The sequence below is a fragment of the Apis dorsata genome, unplaced genomic scaffold (assembly GCF_000469605.1).
Source record: "Apis dorsata unplaced genomic scaffold, Apis dorsata 1.3 scaffold_1281, whole genome shotgun sequence".
Taxonomy (NCBI): domain Eukaryota; kingdom Metazoa; phylum Arthropoda; class Insecta; order Hymenoptera; family Apidae; genus Apis; species Apis dorsata.
Window position 1 is genome coordinate 51,779 of NW_006264378.1, and position 6,002 is coordinate 57,780.

Consider the following 6,002-nt stretch of genomic DNA (forward strand, 5'->3'; position numbering starts at 1 on the left):
AGGAAATCCATTGGATCGCACGAATTTCATTTCAGTTGTGGAAAAAGAAGATAAGAAAGATTAATCCTTTGCACTATTTCAAATATATTTCTTACAGAAATAATGAAACGTTCAGAAACTAATATAAAAATTCCATGTTATGTATTAACTCAGATATTATTGTTTTATTTCATTCAAATCTTGATATAAATTTCATAAATTTTTTAAAATAAAAATAGCATGAGTGTTGAATAATTTTATATTGTATGAGAAAAGAGATATTTATATTTGTAATATAATGATGAATTATATCATTGTTAAAATTTTTTATGATTGCAAAATAATTTTGCAGTTTCTAGAAAATATAAGATGTTATAAAAATTCTTTGAATGATAAAAAAATAAAAGTTTACTATATTTAATTTTGTTTCTGAATCTTCAGAATCTTCTTATTAATTCTCTTAAAACAAAATTAATTGGCAAATGATAGATCTTTTTAGTATAACAAAATAAATTATCATATGAATTAATTAATAAAACTTTGTTTTAATTAAAAAAAAGAAAAGAAATAGAATAGAATAAAAATATATAGCTATAAAAGATGACAACGAAAAGAAAAAATACTATTATTTTTCTTCAAAATATATTTATTAATATATAATATATTTGTTAATTTTTAAAACATTTTTAAAATAAAATTTTGAAAAATTAAAAAAATAGAATTCTTTGAAATTATAAATTTTTGTACTGAAGATGGATTATAGCACAGATAATTCGTCTTCTCAACTCCCATAAGAAAGATAACAGACTAACAATAGGAATAATAGTCTTTATATGTGGCTTCGCAATAAGATTCAGTGGTGGTCGCAGTTATCATGTTCTTGCATATTAGTATCGAGCAAATTCGTACATGAATTTCTGATATATATATATTTACTTCGTACGATTTATCGTGAAAGTATATGTAATCGATCCGAGTCTATCATTTAAGAAGTAAAAATGCGTCATTGACAAAATTATCGATGCACCATTCTCTGTTCTTTTTATCTCTCTCCCTGATTTTTTCGTTATCATTTGAACATTATTTTTTACTATATGAATAAGGATTGTCTCCCCCTTTTTTTTTATTTTTCGAATCAGAGAAAAATAAAGTATTAAGTTTAATTTTAGAAGTTTAATTCTGAAAATTTAATTTTAAAAAAGATTTAATTTTGAAGAGAAAGTTAAAGAAGAAATCATATTAATATTGCAATTTATCATAATGATAGATTTAAAATTTTTTATAATAGTTATTTAATAATAATTGTAAATTTAAGTTAAAATAATATTTTTTAATAACTTAAATTTCTTCTTGTTAGTATCAATTTTATATATTGATAATGAGAAAAATTGAAATAAATATTTTTTAAATTGAAAAAAATTAAAAATTGATGTTTTTTTTTTAATTTTTTTTTTTTTATATTAAGAATTCTGATTTATTCTGATGGTATTTTTAAATTTAAAATCCATTTCGAAAAAATTAAGTTATATTTAATTTAAAATATTGATAAAAAATGATAATATTATTTATTTACAATTATAAATTCTGGATGAAAACAAATAAGTAAATAAATATATTATATTTTTAATAATTTAAATAACATCGTATTTAGAAATTTAGATATTTGAAAACTTTTAATTTTATTAAAATATGTGACAATTAGATTTTAAGATAAATTTGATTGTTTTATCAAGAAAAGTATCGACAGTAATTTTAAATATTTTGATTTTTGATTGCAAAAATATTATTTGATTGTGAACAAATTAGAATTTTAATTTTCGAGATCAAAGAAATTCTGAGCTTTGAGAAAAACTATATTTATGACTAAATTTTAATAGTTTATCGTTTTATAATATATGCATGAATTGTTATTAAAATTTTTATTAAATTCATATAAAAATGTTTTACATTTATTATTATATATTTTTTTTCGAAGAAATGATAATAGATATGAAGAATTGAAATAAAAAAATAAGAATAAATCTTTGTTTAATGATATACAATAAGTTGTAAATCGAATTGCTTTATTAAGAATGAAAATAAATAGAAATGAATGATAAATAAATATTCGCAATTCTATGATCATTTTGATAACGTCCTGCCATCTATCGGTGAATGTTGGTATAATCTAGTTCCACAGAAGATACCATTGTGACGCCATATTGGAGAACTTAGATTTTTAGAATATTTAAGACAATTTAACAATTAAGAAAAAAAAAATATTTTTTAGAATAATTAATTTTTTGATTTTGTTTGATTGATAAAATTTTTATTTTATTAGAAAAATTTATTAACATGGTACTAAATTTTATATCATCTTATATTTTTTATTTATATTATTCTATACAATTTTTACATCTTTTTGATAAATAAATCGATATATTCGATTATTTATGTTTAATAATTAATTAATAAAAATATTTATATTAAAAAATATTATATATAGTAATTTTATAAATTTTAATTTTAAAATTAGAATTTTTAATTAAATATGATTCCATAAAGTAAATATTTCCAAAATAGAGACATTCACATAGACATTCACATTAACATAGAACGTGTCACCTATGAAATAATATTTTATATTTAATTTTTTTTTATATTATTATTATTTATATATCTTAAGCTTTTAAATTAATAAAGAAAAAAACAATCAAATTTAAATTCAGAATTAAAAAATGGTTTTGATTATTTAAAGTTTAAATGTTATGAATATTAAAATTCAAGTATAATACAAGCATAAAATATATTATTTATAAAATATTTTTAATTAACTTTAACCCAAATGTGTTGACTGTTTGCACTAGGAAAAAAAGAAATATGGAAACATGTTATTTTATAGTAAAATTTAATCTTTCCGTAATATTAATATACTATAGCAGTAAAATACAAAGCTCGATAAATTTATGATTAATAAAACTTAAATAATTCTACTCTGTATCCTATAAAATGTATTCATTATTTGCATCGAAAAAAGAAATAAAGAAACACTTTTATTTAAATCTTAAAAGTGCAAAGTTCATCGAATTTATGATAAGTAAAAGTCATATTCCACGTTAACAATGAAGAAACGTGAAGAGTTGTTAAAAGTGTCAATAATAAGAGCTGAAAATGCGAATGCATATTTTTCGACAGCGAAATCACACTATTGTTAGTTCACATTAATCTTGTGTTTAACATTATACATAACATCTGCTAATTTTTCTATTAATTATAAATTCTACATCCTTTTTATAAAAAGAAACAAGAAAATAAAATAAAAAAAATAATAATTAAGTAAAAAATTGAAACAAAATATGTATGATAAATATTTCCAATCAATCTATCTATTTAGATAGAACGGATATCCGCGAATCTTTTCAAATATGACTTTCTGATATACAATATTCAGAAAGAAAGTGTTTCAATTCAGGTCGAATGCAATTTAAGCGGACGCCTTCATTACACGCACAATTAATTATGTAGCTGCAATTAATTGTAAACGCAATATACAAATTCATAGAGATTATTATAAAATTGATCTAAATGTTTCGAGGAAATCTATTTTAAAATGCGTATTTTTAAATCATGTTCACATTTATATTTTCATTTTTCAAGTAGGTTCTCGTTAATATTGCATACGATATTCTTCATTAATTTCTAAAAACTTTGAAATTGTTTCGTTGCTCTATTTCTGATTCGTTACAGGTTAATATGTAATTATTTTTAATTACAATTGACAACTTGGTCGAAATTTACATAAATTCACACAGAATACAAATTCACATGATTGAATATAAAAGTAAAGTTTCCTTACTTGAAGAAATGTTTCAAATTATGTGAAATTTATGTAAATTATTCAAATAATTTTAATTAATTTTAATTATGTTTTAGAAATAGAGCTTAATTTTAGAATATTTTTATTTTATTTTTAGTTTAAAAATTTTCTATTGTCATTATTAATTGAAATTGAATATGATCATATCAATGATCGATTAAAAATCTGATAACGATTTTACAACGAAGATAAACTTCATACAAGGATATCGATAGTATAGTTAGATATTGCGAAATATCAAATATAACGAAATCGTTTTAGTTGTTTCGATGTGATTCATCGATGCATTTGTTAAAGTTTTTAACATTTAATAGCTCGCAAGAAGTTTTAAAGAAGTTGTTGAAAAAATGAATATTGAAAAGAAGTGGTGAATGGTTTTTAAACGATCTTTTATAAAATTAGTGATTCGAGGTAAGAAACTTGAAAAATTTATTTGGATGAATCATTTAAGCTCATGTGCAATCAATTGATGCACACATTATTAATGGATTGATAAGTTATAAGGTATATATACAAGATTACAATTTTTTGATTTTTTAGATTTCTGTAATGTGCCTTTATTCTAGATTTTTGCAATTTTTTTGATTTTATATTTTTATTAAATTTAAATTTTTGCAATTTCACATATAATGTAATAAATAATTATAATACCATATTTATTTTTTTTACCAAATTTTGTTTTGTTCAGTGCTATGTAAAAAATTTCTTACATAGATATTCTTAAATTCTATATTTTAAATTTAATTCATAATCTCAGACAAAAGTTTTATATCAAACGTTTTAGAGTAAAACGTTCTAACTTTAAAAAATGTAAGATAGATGATCAATAACTTTCAATAACTTTCAGTAACTTGTCACTCGTGAAATTCCTTTCTTGTGCAAGAATGTTTAATTCCTAGAAATAATTAATCACTAATTCTCATCATTCTCATCTGATTAAACCATTCAACTTTCTCTCTCACTCTCACTCAAAATAACTTATTTTTTAAATTTATTTTATTATACTTATAATTTTCACCTTCCAGTTTTGGATGACTTTCATGTTTACAATAATTTCAAGAAACTTAACTATTTCTTAGATCTCCAATTTAAAACTTTAATCGATTTCCACTCTAAGAAATTTAAAACTTCAGAATCTAAATTCTACGTTTAAAAACCTATTACTGCATCGTCTTTCTCATACTGAAACAAAATTAAAATCACCTTCAGAAGAAAAGTTTCATCACATTTATTGAACGAACAATCAAAAACGAAAGCCGATCTTTTCATTATATCCTTTCGTATCTTTCACAGAATTTCGCAACGAAACCTGAATTCCTATCGATAGATCGGCGCCATTGTTACATTGCGTCTCGCGATCCGGTCAACCACAGCTTTGACATCGAAAAAATCGTCGAAGGGACACCTGGGGGTCCGCACCGCGCTCGCGGAGGCGATTCGTGAGACGCGAGGGGGGGCGGGGGAGTGGCGAGGAAAAATCGTGAGAGGAAGAGTAAAGAGAGAAAGAGATAAAGAGAGTCACTCTTTAACCGTGTGTGTCGTGAAAGTTATAGCGGAGCAAGAGGGGATCCTGAATCGCTTCTGGTACCTCTGGTGGATCGTGGCTAAGCCAGTCGCTCGCTCACCGCTCACCTAAACGGCTTTCACCTGGGCCGATTACGAGGATCCTTGGTCGTCGACCGCCTTCCAACGATTCTGACCAACGTTTTCTCTCTCTCCTTCTCTCTTTTGGCCGTGCGCGCGCTTATGAACACGAAAAACTCGTGGCCCTATGGCCGGTGATCGGTGATCGGACCCACGACACGTCCGTATGGTGTATCGTTCCGACGAAAACAGTGATTTCCATTTTTTCCATGCGATCAAAAGGGTACGTCGAATCGTTCTGGTTACCAGGAAGATACGCAGACTGTCGATAGGTTTCCGCTATAGGCAGAGAGGTTTCACTTTTGTTTGGCAGGTACGTGATTTTCTGCGCTCGTTTTTCCGCGAAGAGAAAGTGTGGGATCGGCGAAGTGTTTTGAATCGCGCGGTAATTTTCGATAAATATATTATTGGGGAGGGGGAGGGGGAAGTTTAGTAGAATAGTACGAAGTGTATTTCGAAAAAATGATATAAGATATTCGTGAGATATTATATTTTAAGGATTTCTATGAATTTTTTTTTTTTT

At 24.7% G+C, this 6,002-nt stretch overlaps 1 protein-coding gene across 3 annotated transcripts in view; it reads left to right on the forward strand.

Annotated features, from left to right (window-relative positions):
- The first annotated feature begins 4,086 nt into the window (after positions 1 to 4,086).
- Positions 4,087 to 6,002, forward strand: part of LOC102681708 (chitin synthase chs-2) — a 43,699-nt gene continuing 41,783 nt past the window's right edge. Inside the window, exon 1 of one of the 3 annotated variants that reach the window (XM_031514857.1) lies at positions 4,087 to 4,246. The gene's annotated coding sequence lies outside the window, so the exon portion shown is untranslated. Of the gene's footprint in view, positions 4,247 to 5,329; positions 5,793 to 6,002 lie in introns of those variants that run through there. The other 2 variants (XM_031514860.1, XM_031514856.1) reach the window with 2 other exon arrangements.